The 17213-nt window shown below is 36.3% G+C and overlaps 1 protein-coding gene across 3 annotated transcripts in view; it reads left to right on the top strand.

Moving 5' to 3' along the window:
• The first annotated feature begins 1679 nt into the window (after positions 1 to 1679).
• The window catches only part of SSX2IP (SSX family member 2 interacting protein), a 70967-nt gene continuing 55433 nt past the window's right edge, over positions 1680 to 17213 (top strand). The window contains exon 1 of one of the 3 annotated variants that reach the window (XM_051999201.1): positions 1680 to 3509. The gene's annotated coding sequence lies outside the window, so the exon portion shown is untranslated. Of the gene's footprint in view, positions 3510 to 3680; positions 3703 to 17213 lie in introns of those variants that run through there. The other 2 variants (XM_051999202.1, XM_051999200.1) reach the window with 2 other exon arrangements.

Raw genomic sequence — 17213 nt, 5'->3', positions numbered from 1 at the left:
ATCTTCAGTCTGATATGAACAGAACAAAAATGATTAACAAGGAGTTGAAACCCAAGATAATTAAAGAAATGGTAAGAAAATGCTCTGAATAAGTTCTAATCATTAAATGTAGATGAAATACATTTCAGAATACCAAGAGAACTAGCAGGCATCACTGACCACTGAACTGTAATCACCCACCAATCTTCTGAAAATTATGAAAAATGAGGGAAGTACTTGTAGATGGATTAACATTCCAGTTTTCCAAAAAAGAAGTAACTGATCAGGTGATAGATTGCTGAGCTTTACTTTTATTTCTGGAAAATTCTAGAATATATTAATAAAGAGATAATTTATAAGCATGTAGAAAGGGAAATCATGTCCCTTAAGAGTGAACACAGATTTATCAAGATTAAGTTAATCTAGACTAAATTCAGTTTCTTTTTGTGATTTAGTAAGGGAAATGCTATAAACACATTGTACTTAAGTTTTAGCAGATATTTGATAAAGATATCATATCATCTTTATGGATAATATGAATAAATGTAAATGACATACTGTAATCTGGTGGAATAAGCAATAGAGTTTCCCAAAACCACTAAGTATTGACAGCAGACATAAAACTGGAACAATGAGCCAGATCAAATAAAACAAAATTGAGTAAGTAAACTATAGAAGAGTAAAGTGAATTTAAAAAACCATACTTTTTGGCAAGTTTAAAAAGACAAATTGCAGAAATATCACATTTCTTGAACCACTATTGCAAATAAAAGACAAATAGTCAACATGTGTGAATATGTGTGAAATAGTCAAGATATATGAAAAAAATCTCAGGGTTTTATTTAGTCTATAACCTCAAAATTAGTCAACAAACTGTAGAATATGAAGGCTAAAAAAGAGAATTTAGAGAAGCAAAATGTAAAGAATATGGGAATTAATGCTTGTATTACCCTCTATTCTGATCAGTTGAAATATTTCGACAAGGTCTTGTGAGATATTGACAATTGCCTGATGGAGAATGTCTATTATGGTAAGACTAGAAACTCTGCCATGGAGATCAGTTGAAGGAACTAAGTATACTTAGTTTGGAGCAAAGAATTTGGAGGGACAAGAAATCTGTCTTCAAGAATTTGAAAGATGGCCATGTGCAAGAAGGATTAGAATTGGTTTTGGTCCTCAAAAGAGTAATAGGCCAACTGCAGAGGCAGACTTTGTCTCAAAATAAGTAAAACTTTGTAATACATTTGTCCAATGATAAAGGCTGCCTCTCCATCATTTAAAGGCACAGAGCTTAGACTTGGGATTTCAAATTGGCTAAAGAATTCCCAGAAGAGGAAGCACCCTTTATAGCAATATTAAAAGGTACTTTCTTGACAATTTAGGTCCTTAAGAGAGTTACTTAAATGTGGAGAGACTTGCCTAAAGTCACACAAAATGGGCCAGTATGGATCAAAAATTTGAACTTAAAGAGTCTTCTCTTTTTTTGAGCTGGTTTTAATACCAGCTCACTATCTAATATGTGGCCTATAAGAATCACTTTAAAACAATCAAAATAGTTATCATAAAAACTTTGTGTCCTGAAGTGAATCCCCCAGATATGCTGACCATAGCTTCTTTAGATCTCTTTGTCCTCCCCTTCATTATAAATTATTAGGGAAACTATAGATAAACTCATGTTTTGAACTTTTTATCCTTGCAGGTGTTTGGGTAAAATAATACCTAATGTGTTACTATTTAAGAAAAATGGCCAAAAGAAAGTACTAAGTGTATTTAAAGTTATTTTAAAATGAGAGAGCAGGTGATAATCTTCTCTTTCTTTGCATTTTAAGTGCTCAGTACCAGTGCCTGGCACATAGTAGGTTGCTTATTGACTTGTGACTTTTGAAGACCAAGAGAGATGAGGCTAATCGAGATCTTGATCTGTGATGGGTATTTTGGTCGTTTTTTCGAGAGTTTTCATTTCGGCATCATTCTTCTGGGTAAACCGACCGACTTTTCTTTTTTCCCTTTCTTTCTGCATTCTCTCATGACCAATTCGGTAGTATTGGTTGAAAGGTACGAGAATCATTCCATTTGCCTCTCAGATTCCCACTTCCATTAGCCCTTTACTTAGCGACTGGTTTGATGCAGTAACGGGACCATTACTTTGTCCATTTCCAAAACCGTCCTCTCACAAAAATTTCACCCTAGCAAATCGGAAAGTCTTTTTGGTATGAAACTTGTACTTTTCACAACTACATTTTCTTCTCACTCTCTTCTGACTTTATGGAAAGTCTTGGATTTGAAAAACAACTCCAAGACAGTTCTCGAGAGTGGCAAACTTTTGTTTTTATCTCGATTTATTATTTTACTCGGAGCAAACTGCCAAGAATCATATTAAAATGCTAAACTTGCATTTTAATGCCTCCTCTTCTAAGTCTCTTAGCTTCGATAACATTTATCGTTTTACAAGGCGTCTTGGTTTTATTTTGTTTTTTAAACTTCAATCCTTTGCTTGCCACGTTTGTTCTTCTATCCTCTCCTTTTACAAATCCTTTCTCTTGCTTTTTTTATCTTCCAGGGCATCCACAGGGGCACATATAAGAAAAACGAAGAGAGGACTAGTTTCTATCATCTCTGCTCTTGATATTTCTAGCATGCCAAACCACGCACATGGGTCGATCTACACATTTTTTTTACTGTGTAGGTAGAGTTTTGACATTCCTTCTGTTTATAGGATTCAGAGAGGCACATCAAATCTTGATCAATTTTCCTTCTGTCATAAGTTGCTCTTATTTTCTTTCTCTATACTTTCTGGTCTATTTTAGGCGTGCCAACTTCTTCTTTTTTGGAGCGTTGTCTGTATCCACGCATCTCTTGACTCTGACCTAATTCTGGAAGTCAATTATTGTTGTTCTATCGGTCTCCTTTTGCCAAAACTCATGGTTGGGCTCCAGGAAGAGGAAAAAACCTTCTCCGTCTAGAGTTGTTGGCGCGTGTTCACTTAGACCCTTTAGAAAATGTAGCCCAGAAATGCCCTCTCATCTGCATCCCGAGCAAGGACCTGAAGTGCGAGTGGAGCAGAGAGTGGGAGAACCAGGACAGCCCTCGCCGGGTGATTCACAGGATCTAACAGGTGCGTAGCTGCAGCTGCGCTCCCATCCTAAGCCTAGAGTGTGGGGAATAAGACTTTTCAGGGGGAAGGGGGTGGAGCGAATAGGGAGGCCCAATCAGGTCAATGTAGGCCGCCGTTATTCATCTCCTAGCAACTAAGGGATCCAATGGGAAGGAACTTAGGTAGAGGGAAGCGCGGGGGAGGGGTGGGAACAGTTCAAACCTGCGGCCCTAGGGAGGGGAGGCAGTGCAGAAGGGGGCGGAGCCTAAACTGGGGAGACAGTCGAAGAGGCGGGGCCTAGGAAAGGGAGGCTCAGCCTGAGGCGCCTCATTCTTGGGCCTGGCAGTTGGGGATTGTAGCTGCTGAGGGGAGTCTGGTGGTCCTAAGCGAGGAGCCCCTCACCCCCCCCCCCCGCTCGTGGGGGGGGCCATGACTGGTGAGTGCCCCCCCTCAGGGTAGGGTCACTGTGACGTGTACAGCAAAGACCTAGGAGCGTAGGTGGAGGGGGCGCCATTGATTGGGGGGAGGGGGTTGGGGTTGGAGGTGGGGGCTAGGGTGGGGGTGGGGGGGTGGGAAGAAGCGTCTTCTCTGCGGCTGGGAATGCAGCGAGGCGGGGGCAGGACAGGGAGGTGAGTGGTCGCCGCCCTTGCACCTGGCCCTGCGCCCCTCCCCCTCCTCTGGGAGGCGCCGTTGCAGCCGTTGGCCCCAGGGAGAGGCCGAGGCCCGGATTAGCTGCTGTTCCCCTCCCCCTTCTTCTCCACTAGCTGGGTCCTGGGCGTTGGGGGTGGGAGGAGAGGGACTGGGCTTCAGGTGGGGGACCCGCTGGGGGGGAGGGGAGCGCGGGGCCTGGACCCCCTGCAGAGGGAACAGGTGCCAGCCAGAAGGCATCGACGTGGGGGCGGCGGCCTCCCGGGTGAAGGTGAAATAAGGCAGGCGGGGCGTATTGCTCGGCGCAGACCCTTGGTGGGCGGGGAAGGTGGTTTCTGAGGAGGACCCTCGGCAGCGTCAATGCTGCTCTCGGAGCTCCGGAGCTCGAGGCTGGCGATTCCACGCTTTCTCCGCGGCCTGGACGAGGCGCGGTGGGGCCGAGGCGCGTGGGCACGCGTGGGGCCAGGGGCGTCCTCCCCGAGCTGCCCCGGGGACGCTCGCCCCCAGCCAGCCCTTCCTAGGCGTTCCCTCGAGGCCTGCAGAGGGTGGGGACGACAGACACATCGCTGTGGCGGTTCGGTGCGGGAGTAGCGAGATTTAATAGTGGACTGCCGGGAGTCGTCTTGAGCTGCTGTGTGCTGCGAGCATTGGTAGCAGAGCAGTGCCAGGCTCGGGGGTAGGGCGCACAGGGCGCTGGGGGGTCGCCTGCCCCCTTAACATCGCTTGGAGGAGGCGGGATGGGGCTCCCTGGAGTAAGGCGGAGATTCGGGGTCACGGCGCGGAGCTGTGCTCCTGCATGGTGGGGCGTGGTGGTGGACTGCCTGGAGTGAACTGGGGGTACTGCGGGGACGAGGCTCTCTGGAGTGCTGTGGAGTGGGGCGGCAGGGCGCCCCGAGACCTGTGGACTGCCTGGAGTGTACTGTAGGATACAGTAGGATGTGATGAAGCACGGTGCAATGCTGGGATATTGTGTGAGAAGGCACAGTCCAGGGACTGCAGTGTTGGGGAGGGGTCTGCTGCCGGATCACACTGTTCTGAGGAAAAGAGGGTGTGTACAAGATGGGGCTCCCGGAGCGGTGTCTTCCCAAGGAGTGGGGCGGCGGGGCGCTCTGACACCTGTGGACTGCCTGGAGTACCGTAGTGTGGGGAGATAAGGCGGGTGCTTCGAGAGCTATAGTGTGGTGCTGTGCTCGGGGGAGAGAGGATGGCAGGCCGGCGTCCCCGAGCGGCGCTGCGCGCCTTACACTGCCGTGGTGGCTCGGCGGGGAGTCGTGTAGTGTGGAGTGGTGGGACCCCAAATCAGACGGGGCAGCACCACTCGTGTGAGATTGGGCTTAGTGTTCGGTTACTGTAGAGTGCGAGAATGGTGGTGTGCTGCTTGGAGTACTGTGATGTTACATAGGATGATGCTGGACTTAAAAGTGCCGCTGCATCACGGTATGCTGCTCAGAGCAGCACGGCGATACTATATAGTGCAATAGCATTATATACTACATTTTGTAATGTTATAATAGCATATACTTTATTATAAAATGGTGTATATATTATGCAGTGTAGCATGGTACTACTGTATAATAGCGACTACTTAGAATAATATGACATGCTTAAAGCCTTGTAACAGTAATATACTATTGTACTAAAGAGTGTTAGGATCATATGATTATATTATTTGGAGTACTGTTATGTTAGATAACATGATATATTTAGACAACACCAATATCATGGTCGTCTACTAAAAGCAAGGTGATGGTATTATATAATCTTACATTGTAGGATTATATAATCCTACTTTATTGTACTACTCAAAGGACTTGTAATGATCTCATTTAACATAAAACCTGGAGTAATGTAATATTACATATTCTACTCATATATAGTTATATTGAGATCTATAATAATAGTATAATATACTACCTAATAATACAAGAATGGTATTCTACTTGACTCTAGTAGTTGAGCTAGACTACTAATACACATGGCATGCTTATAGTACTGTAGTAATATACCACTAATAATATAATTCATATCCTGTAATATGTAAATGCAGTATTATGTTCTTATGAGTTTTGTGATAAAATTATGACATATATTCAGTGCTATATGATATTACATACTAAGTATACTGTAAAATATATCAGATTTAGAGTACTGTAAAGTAGTATATAACATGTTGTTCATTTGCATCGGACTTTTCATGACTGCATTTTGTTGTTTCTTGGCAAAGATATTAAAGAGATTTGCCATTTCTCTATCACCAATTCATTTTAGAGGAAAATGAGATAAATGAGTTATTGACTTGAAAGGGTGGGGAAGAGGGTGTCACATAGCTACTATCTAAGCCTGGATTTGAACTCAGGAAGATGTCTTCCAGACTCCAAGCCCAGGACTGCATTTCCTGTGCTCCCTAGCTTCCCCAATATAACAAGAAACTTTTAATAACATAATATACTACTTAAGAGTTCTTTAATATACAATATAGAGTACTATGATAATTTATTATACTACTTAAATGTTGTATAATATAACATACTATAATAATTTGTGGTACAGGGTATACTATAAAGTATATTTTAACATTATACTCAGAGTAGTATAATAATGATAAACTAGACAATGTACACAATGTACTGTGATAGCATTATATAATATATTAATGTCATACAGTATGACAATAGATGAAGAGTACTCTGTAGTATATTATAACATTCTCATGATCCTATAATATATAATATTACATAGAGTAGGATAATAGGACAAAATACTAAATTAACTATATTATTATAGAGTGATGTAATATATAATATTGCATAGAGTATGTTTATAGTGCTGTAGTAGTATAATAATATGTTAAAGTGCTATAATTTATAACATTACTGTTACATACATATGTAAAACTTAAAATGCTGTAATATGTCTAGAGTACTATAATCATATAGCAGTATAATTATGTAATAACACATAATGATCACTAGTTAGCATTCATGGAAGGCAAGGTTTGCCAAGTTCTTTACCTACATAATCTGATTTGATCATATTAGCAATAAATCCTTCTACTCACTTATCCCTATTTTATGGAGGAAAATAGTTGTGATTATTTTGATATGTGACTCTTCCCTCCTTCCCCCTCCCCAACATTTATAGATTTAAAGATGCCAAATGTTTATATACATTTATTTTTATATCCTAGTGCCTGACATATTCCAATTGCTTAGTGAAGATTTGTTAGTTGATTGTTGATTTTTGAGATTTCTCTATCAACAGACCCCATGTGAATCTTTAAAGTTAGGGAGGAACCAGTAAGCCATGGAATTTAATTCTTAGCAATTTCATATCTGGAGGAAAATATTTTGGGATTGGATCTACATTTTTGATGTAGAAGAAAGGTGATCACAAATCATTTTGGGTGTGGTATGGTACAGCTCTGGTCCTGGGACTGAGAATATAGAAAGTCTTAGATTTGCAAATCACTGCTAAGGAATGACTCTGTGGCCTTGAGCAAATTATTCCCAGCTTAAGGGGTCTAGCTCTTTTCCTTATTGTTGAGATTAAGTAAAAGTATTTAAAAGTAATTTGAATATTATTAAAACATCTGCCAGCTTTAAATTTGATTTTGAAATAGAGTGGATTCAACCAACATTTGTAAAGAGATATGACTGGTTAATAATATTTTTAAAATTTACAACTTGAACAAGAAAAAAATGGCTTAAAAGACTTAGGTATGGGAGTTAAAAATTATTTGAAAAAACAAGAAGTAGATATATGGATTTAAATGTATTAGGTAAAGCTTAATAGAAGTGGAGATAGCAAGACATAACTAGCAACTTTAGACTTTTCATCCTAACTAAACTAACAACAAATGAATAATCATTAAATAATTTCACATGTCATGTCATTAGCACATGTGAAATGTCATCAGGAACCTGAGAATTAAAAATTTAAGACTTTTTGAATGTTAAGATGGTTTAATCAAATCATTTAAAACTCTCCTTTCCATATGGACAGTAAGATCATACTTACATCTAAAGCTTACAGATTCAATAACCTTATACAGCAGCTGGAAAAGAACTCTGCATAGGCTAGTTATTTACTTTACTTGGATGATTTCAATGCGCTGAAGTGCTCATCATAAATATATTAGCCCCTTCAAAGCCCTAATGTTGTAAACATTCCAGTGAAGCAGATCACAAAGATTGAAGCATTAACAGTTTTAAATTACCTGCCGAAGGTTGGCATAAAACCAAGATTATATTTTCCAGACACATTTATATAATTAGACCCTAAGGACTTTTCAGAATGTTGATTTAAATGGCTTTTCACTTTCCCAAATTTGATCAATTTGTGTTTCTTTGACGATTAAAAATCTTTTAAAAAGTATTTCAGCTTCACCTTTCAATGCTTGGTGAATATTTGAATGTGTGATTGAAGCCATTTGGTTTAAACAATCAAAAACTTGTGTTTTTTCTAATTCCAGCTAGTCATTTTGTAATTGTTTTTGCTTGAGGGATCAGAGAGTAATGAATATTGGAGACCTCACAAGAAAACGTGGATTGCATCTCACTATATAGATAAGGATAAAGATAGAGAGCTTTCTTTCAAGCTCTGGTGCTTTAGATTGCAAATCCGGTTGCTACTGTTTTGTAATTAAAACGTATACTCAAAAAATGAATGAATCTGTACATCCTTTGATGGTCATTTTCACCTGAGAATAGCATTATTATCCTAATTATTTTTATGTATGCATTGTTATCCTGACTAATTTTTATGGGTGTTTATGTAGCTTTAGAAATAACTCATTCACAGGAATCTTGACTTGTTTGTGAAACTTTGTCTAACTCATAAAATTCATACAAATATTTGAAGAAAATCTACACACCCAACATTTAAGATCCTGAAGAGAGAAATATACCAAAAATCACTAGGGGTTTGTTTAAAAAGGGATAATCAATCTTTTGATCCTCTAAATAATGAACACTTAAAATAGTTTTGTTTTGTTGTTAAACATCACAAACCATAATCAAATGCTGCTATCAGCTCTTGATTTTTCAGTAGTAATTTTCTGTTACATGGCTAGTGGCTGCCTACTTACATGCTCAGTTTCAGATTCCTAAAAGTAAGAATCAGTAGGAAATCAAGAGTCAGTACAGATGGGATTGAGTTCAATGAGTTAGGGAGTTAAAACATGGAAGAGATGGGGTGGCAGTTATTTTAAATGATCTTTTTGGTTCCCTTTGTCATTGTGGATAATTGAGTTGACCCATTGTCAAGTAAGAGATATGGCAAATATACACATAATTATAATATGTGATAAAGGTATGAAGTACTCTGAGAAGGGTAGTCTACTCATTACTGATTGGAGGTGGGCGGGGAAGACTTGGAAGAGATATGGCATTTGAGTTGAACCTCAAAGATCGAGTAGGAATTGATTTGTAAAGCAGTTTATAGAAATCTCTTGAAGAATGCTTTTCTTATCTAGAAGAGAGAAGACATTCCAGGCTTGGGGAACAACATAAACAGAGGCATAGAGGCTTGAAAATGCAGGGTATTTAAGTTCTCTTTGGCTGGAACATTGAAGATATAGAAGAGTACTATGATATCAGGCTGGAAAACTATCCAGAAGTAGAATGGATTGCTTTAGGAAGTAGTGGATTTTTGTTTGGGGGAACTTCATGAGATACTGTAGACAGAACTGCTAGTTGAATAGTTGGATGTGAGAGGGAAAGAGAGAAGTGAACGATAATGCTGAAGTTTTGAATGTAGGGCACTCTATAAATAGTGCTACCCCAAATAAAAGATGTCAGGAGTCTGAAGGAGAGGGAGCCCAAGCTTAGTTTTGGGCTGCTCTTTCATTTGAAGTATTAAGGGGCTAGATAAAGATGACTGACTTTTGTGTCATTAGAGATGTGGCTTTTGTAGTGTAAAAAAGATGGCAAACTAGAGACTACAAAGTTGATTCATCTGAGGAGAGGAGATAGATGGTATTTGGAATTAATACTATTAGAGTGTAGAGTAAGGAGAGAAGACAACTGGAAAGGGTACTTGTTGGAACGCTGACATTAAAGAATTGGGAAAATGATGTGGGGCCTATGCAAAAAAAAAAAAAAAAAAAAAAAAAAAAGATGGGGAAGTAGAAAAATCAGGCGAGAGTTAATGAAGTTCAAGGCATGAGAAGTGATCTGAGTTGGTCTTCAGTGCGAAATATTTTTTAGAAGCCAAGGAGAATAAGGATTGAAAAAGCGGGATTAGATTTATTTAATTAGAAAGTCAATGGAATTAATCAGAAAGGCAGATTCTATAGAGTGGTGAAGAAAATCAGATTGCAAAAGGTTGATCAGGAAAATCTGGATAATGGGACGAGTCGGTGGAAACTAGTTTCATGGACAGATGAAACTGAGTGAATCTCAGTTGCAACACTTAACTGTGACTTTTGGACAAGTCATTTAACATTTTTACATTTCAGTTTCCTTATCTGTAAAAATGAGGGGTTGATCTAGGTTACTAACCTTCCATTCAGCTTGAAAATTTTATGATGTGCATTTTTGGACAAATCATTTTATCTTATTGAATGCCACTTTCCTTTTATCTAAAATAGAGAATTTTTTAGCTTCCTCAAAGAGTAGTTGTACATAAGTAAAATGTTTTATAAATTCTGGGTAAATGTTTAGTGGCTAGTGGAAGGCTGCTTTAGGAATGACAGGAACTGGTTATATTTATAATGATAACAGCTAACATATATTTATATAGTGCTTTTAAGGTTTACAAAAGGACTTTTACTCATATAATCTCATTATTTAAATTTTACAAATGAAGAAATTGAGACTGGAAGAGTTAGAGACTTGCCCAGAATCACACAAATAGTAATTGTTAGGTAAATTCATTATTATATATATAGTTGTGTGTCTATTACAGGATTTGAACTCAAGTCTTTCTGACTTAAAATTAGAAACTCTTATTACTCACTACAAATAGGCCAATGGAGAGCATTTAAAGGAGAAAAAAGAGGAATAAATTTGATGGAGGTAGAAGAAAATAGAATTTGTTGGAATAAGGATGCTTTTCCCCCTGAAACAGATTTTCAACTGAATTTGCTCTACAGAATAATGTTACAGTGAAGTTCCCATGTATTTTGTTATTCTAATAATTAGAGCAGATCAGAGCCTAATGAATTTATTTATGATTTACATTCTTTGAGGCTATACAGGCTCATTGTGCTTACTTTACTACCTTAGTAAATGTAGTCCTTAGTTAAAAGTATGATAGTTATTTTCCCAAGCATGAGATTGAAAACTTAAAAATTGTTTGCAGAGTACTATAATTGAGCCAGAAAATAAACTCCAGTGCCTTTCAGAATGGAACTTGCATTTAATTGCTTTATGAGGCTTAAAAACTTGATGTTTGGGGAAGATTAAGATTTATTGCTATCCCTCATTTTATAATGGAAGATTTTTTCTTTAGAAGTTTAGAGATTGTTTTTACAATATATAAAATGTCATACTTTTGCTATATCTACAAAATTAGCTCATATATTAGCTGGCTTTTAAATAAAACTAACCCACATTGAATTAAGAAAAAAATCTCTTATAGGTACTATGGTTAAATGACAAACTTGTCACTTACCTTGCAGATCAAACTTGGGAAGGACCTGGCTTTTCCAGGAAAAAAAAAATTTCCCTGCAGATCAGAAGGCAAGGGGGCCTGACAATTTCAGGACGTGCTCTTTGTTAGGCAGCTTTTCCTTATGTCCTCCTGAAATTTTCCTCCCTGCAGCTTTCCAGAATGGCTCTTGGGGCCAAGCAGAATATACACATGCTTCTCTTTTTGATAGTATCATTCACATATTACAAAACTGAGTCCTTGGTTTCTGATCCATATTGTAAATTCCCAAGGACTGCTTCTCAATAGTTGTAGTTGTTGCTAAAAAGATGTTATAATCATCATATAGTGTTTTCCTATTGAATGCTAGAAATAAAGAATGAGTTTCTGTAGAAGTTTGGTCCCAAGTAATCTATATGTTCAGTACCATATGAGAAAAAAAAAATAAAGGTAAAATCAGTAATTTGCCCATAGGGGAGGAAGGTATATTAGCAAGGGAACAAAAAATTTAAAAATGAACAGGAAGAAACAATATATTCAGATGCAGATGATTCTTATATAATCCACAGACTAGTTAGGAGTTCATGGAAAAGAGATAAGAAAAACACAAAATCATAAAAATTAGATTAATTTAGAAATTCAATTTTCCTAAAAACAGCATTGAATATCCATACCAGTATTTTATGTGGAAAAGTGATTGAGAATGGATATTTATAGAATGCTGAGGGGTTTGCTTCTCCACACTTGTAGTTATTGCTAAAAAGATAATTGTAAAAGCTGTTTATTTTCCTATTGAATAGCTGTATAAAAATAGAGAATGTGTTTCTGTAGAAGTTTGGTCCCAGGTAATCTATATGTCCAGTACCATGTGAGGGAAAAAAAAATGAAGATAGAATCAGTAATTTGCCCCAGGGGAGTTTGTATATAGCAAGGGAACAAAAACAAACATTAAAAATGAGCAGGAAGAAACAATATATTCAGGTGGTGATGATTCTTATATAATACACAGATTACTTAGGAGTTCATAGAAAAGGAGATAAGAAAAGCACAGAATCTTAAAAATTAGGTTTAGAAATTCAGTTTTTCCTTAGAAACAGCATTGAATACCAACACCAGTATTCTATGAGGAAAAGTGATTGAGGATGGATATTTAAGAATGCTGAGGGGAGGAATTTGCTTCTTAGTAGTTGTAGTAATTACTAAAAAGATGACTGTAAAAGCTGTATATTTTCCTATTGAATACCTGTATAAAAAGAGAATGTGTTTCTGTAGAAGTTTGGTCCCAGGTAATCTATATGTCCAGTACCATGTGAGGGGAAAAAAAAATGAAGATAGAATCAGTAATTTGCCCCAGGGGAGTATGTATATAGCAAGGGAACAAAAACTAACATTAAAAAATGAGCAGGAAGAAATAATATATTCAGGTGCTGATTATTGTTATATAATCCATAGATTGCTTAGGAGTTCATAGAAAGGAGATAAAAAAAGCACAGAATCTTAAAAATTAGATTAATTTAGAAATTCAGTTTTTCCTTAGAAATAGCATTGAATAGCCACACTAGTATTTTATGAGGAAAAGTGATTTGAGAATGGATATTTATAGAATGCTGAGGGGGTTTGGTAAGCACCAATAAGTTATAATTTATTCAACAATATTAATTTTAATATAAATAAGTTTAAATGTAAAATTCATTATTTTAAGAAGCATCATTTGCACAGAAGTCTCACTGTTTCCAGAGCTACTGTACTCTGGGTCATTTCCTATAAACTGATTTGTCAGCTTAAATGAATTCAGCATCTTCCCTTTCTCCCCTAAATGGTATTTAAGCATAGCAAAAAACAAAGGTGAGATAGCATGGCATAGGAGAAAGAAAAGGAACCAAATTTGGATTTAACCCCTGTGTCTGAGAACCTGAATAAACTACTTAAATCTTTTGATGCTTCCTTAGCAACAAAAGAGGAAACTGGAGAGGGTGGTCGTGGTAGTCCCTAGTTCTAGCACTGAAAGAGTTAGAGATTCAGCTTGACCATTGTAGTCTAGCAAGGATGATCATTCCTTACAGGTCATCTAGTCTCCTTGGCCCCTTGTTGCAGATGAGAAAGGTCAGATTTGTGCAAAGTCCAAGTGTAATTGAGAGTTTGTAGTCCCTGCATAGATTTGGGGTGTCTGAACTTGAATAGAAAAAACCCTTTATTTTGATATAATTAATTTTCTTTTTAATCCTATCATTTAAAAATATGCTGAAAAGAAGTGCATAGGCTTCATCAGACTTCAGAGGAGTCTCATGGCATACACAAAATAAAGAACTCTCCCCTATCTTAAGTGAATGTTTCACTTGTGCATCCTCATTTGGTTGTTCCAATAACCTTGTGGAGAATATACAATTGGTATTACTATATATCCTTTTTCCATAGATAAAAAAACAGGTTCAGAAGAGTTTTGAACCCAGGTTTTTCCTGATTTAGAGCCTACTGTCCCCATCCTTGTTTGATCCTTGAAATTCCAATATCTTTAATTCCATTTGCAGTGATTCTTAAAAAAACACAAACCAAAACAAAAAAGTATATCAGTTTTTGTTTTTATTTTTCCCTATTGATATTTTAATCACTTATTGCATCAATCTGTTACCAGTTTTATTACAAAACCTGATTATATGTGCTTTCCTGCATAGTTTGTATTTAAAAATTTTCTAAATATCAGGATCTTCAGTACTAAAATCTACTCCCTAAGTTTTTCCTTTTTACATTTTGATTTTTGCATAGTGGGATTCTTTGAATGTGGAGTGCATAATTTAATTTAGAAAAATGATTATATTGCCGGTAGTTTTTCTTTTCAGTCATTACATAAAGCAATTCCTTCACCGTCACATAAAGCAATTCAACCTGCTTACAGGGTTGCTGCTTTCTTTGAAAATAGTTTCTCCCTCTTCTCAAAATATATTTTGATTGAAAATACTTGAGGTTTTGGTATATTATTTTAGAATTAGTTGTGATAATAAAGAAGTTCACCCTTAACCTTGGAAATTAAAATGTTTACTGATACTTTGGGGTTAGGGGCACTTTTTTATTTGTATAAAATTTGAAGATGAATATTTTAAACTCAGAATTAATAATTTGATTGTATGTATTGATACTCTTTTAAGAAGCTAAAAACTAGAAATGTAGTGCTTCCTATGTTTTAGTTTTTACCCTGATATCTAAAATTTATTTTGCTTCTATTAATTTTTGTTGAAGAAGCAGATTCATTAAGTGAATTGCTTAAAACCATATTATTTGATAAACATCTAGACCAGAGTCTAAATATATTAAATTCCCTCCCAAAATTTTCACTATTAGTTGTTTATATAAATGGATGAATATTCCTAGCAATTTTAAAATCCCTGATTATTTTTTTCCAGCAGCTAACCTGAGAGTTTTCAGGCATACACACACACAAACACACACACACACACACACACACACAATACACACATATATATACACACAAACACTTATATAAAAATTTGTTACTAGCACAGTATTCAGAGAACCAAATCTAAAAATTTTATAAATATAAACATTTTATAGATATATTTATATTAATATATTTAAGTGTAGTGCGTGCCGTGTGTGTGTGTGTGTGTGTGTGTGTGTGTGTGTGTGTGTGTGTAAAATTGTCCCCTTCATAGAATAATTGGCTTTGGATTTTTTTGGAGGAGTTATTGTACCATTACCATTGTTCATTAGATAACTGACAGCTATACTCTTTGCTTATGTTTTTCACTAATGGAATCATCTTGTTATTCAAGAAAATTCGAGGTATTTGCTAAACTGGACAGAATTCTTAGAAGTTGGCTTTTTCTTTTTTCTTTCTTTTTTTTTTTTAATATACACAGGGCACCTATAAAATAGTTAATAATTTCTAGGAGAAAGGGATATTTAGTTTTATAAGAATGTAGCTTTTAATCAGTGAATGTTGTAAAAAATACCACTTACCTTTACCCCAAGGGAAGATTAAGATTATTTTACCAATATTTAAATCTTTTGAGTTTATTTCTTTCTCATTTAGATCCTAAATATAAATGTGCTGTCTGGAAAGATAGGCATTTATATACCTTCTTAACTTTTGACTAAGGAAAAAACAAATAAAAAATTTAAAATGTGGTCACTTAGATTTTTTTTTTTTAACCATCCTAAACTTTAATACAACTTGATAGAAATTTTATTTGTTTTTAACAATTTTTAGATAAAATTTCTTATGCTTAAAAGGAAGAAAAATGAATTTTCTTAAATTTGGATAGTACTTCTGTCCTTTATTTTGAATAGATGATTTTTGTTTTGTTTAAGACACTTAACCAGGTGTTTGTTAATTTGAGAGGATACTAATATTCTAGTTGCTAGTTGGAATAATGTTCTGTTAACATATATATTTTAATGCAGTGTGGTTACAATTCACAATTGAATTTAATTTTGTATATTGTAAGCCCAATGCATTCTTTGGAATTTAGTGTTTGTAGTTTAAGGACTTTTCTCTTTTCTTCCAGATATTCTAACACTTTGGTAAGTAATTTTGTTTAAATATTTGAGAAAAGATTAGTATTTTGCTGTTAGTGAAATACCTATGAAGTGTTTGAAGGACTAGATAATGTTAACTGCAATGCAGTATTGTGAAATGTTTATCCTATGTTTGATTTTTGAAGTCCATTTTAGAATTAGTTACTCCTACTCATGTTTAAATTTATTTACTCACAACAATGTGAATGTGAAACCAACTCTTTAAAACACTGTATTTATTGATCTTTTAGTTGTTAGAGATGGGGAAAGTTTGGGCATGAAAAGAGTTTAAGAAAATTGCATAGTATAAGGACTGATGCTAGTTTCCCAAGAAAGATTTAACCCAGAAGTTATTTCTTTTTATTGTGCTATTTGGTAAATATTCAGTTTTGTTTATTGGACTATATAACAAATCAGTCAACATATATATGTTGTACACACTGTGCCCATATGTTAAATTGTTTGGGGGGATTATAGAAAATGTAGAAAGGAATGAAGGGGGTTATCCATATGTCAAGGAGAATGTAGAAAACATTCACTATTGGGCTGGAAAAGTTTGTGAAGAAGGTTATAGGAGTATAGTTAGCTAGGACTGGGCAGTGTTGAAACTAGCAAAAACCTTGAGGCTGACTGGAGTATATAGCATGTATGGACTTTGTGAGGAGAGAGGGGACTGTGTTGGGGTTTTGGTTGTGTGTTGGGTGAACTTTTTAAAGAAGACCTTGACAGTCAAGTAGAAGAAAATAGAATAGGTTGGGAAGAGTGCAGTATAAATTGAGGGAATTTTATCAGTGACAGAAATATGATATATTTGGCCTGTAAAGAACCCTTTGGTTCTCTAGGTTTGAAGGGTAGTTGTAGTTGAAAGGAAATAGAATTTTGGAAATGATTAGTTTGGAGTGAAGGGGGATATCCAATTAGATACTTTTTGGGCACTAGAAATTAGGTTAGAAGAGTGCAAATGAAAGCATAAGGAGTTGGGAAGTCATGGAGAATATATAGCTAGACCAAAGACTAATTTGGAAGAGGGTACCTTTGAGACAGGAAGAGAAGCAGCCCACCAGCCAAGCCTTATGTAAACTCATGTTAAAAATCTGTTATGGTAGTGCAGGAATCTTTTTAAAAATTTTTTAAATTAAAACTTTAATGACCAAAATTCTTTATTTTTCTCTCCTTTCCACCCCCAGTTCCTTTGGTTAAAAAAAAAGAAAAAACACTTGTGACAAATATGTATAGTCAAGCAAAACAAATAATCTGGAGTGATCAGCTTCAAAGACTATTCTCTTTTTTAGTATAGCAGTAATTAACTTGAATTCCACAGCAGAATTGTTTTTTTTGCTAGTCAGGTTATAAACATTTTATCTTCAGT

This window comes from Antechinus flavipes, chromosome 4 (assembly GCF_016432865.1).
Source record: "Antechinus flavipes isolate AdamAnt ecotype Samford, QLD, Australia chromosome 4, AdamAnt_v2, whole genome shotgun sequence".
NCBI classification, from domain to species: Eukaryota; Metazoa; Chordata; class Mammalia; order Dasyuromorphia; family Dasyuridae; genus Antechinus; species Antechinus flavipes.
This window is presented reverse-complemented; position numbering and strand designations above follow the sequence as displayed.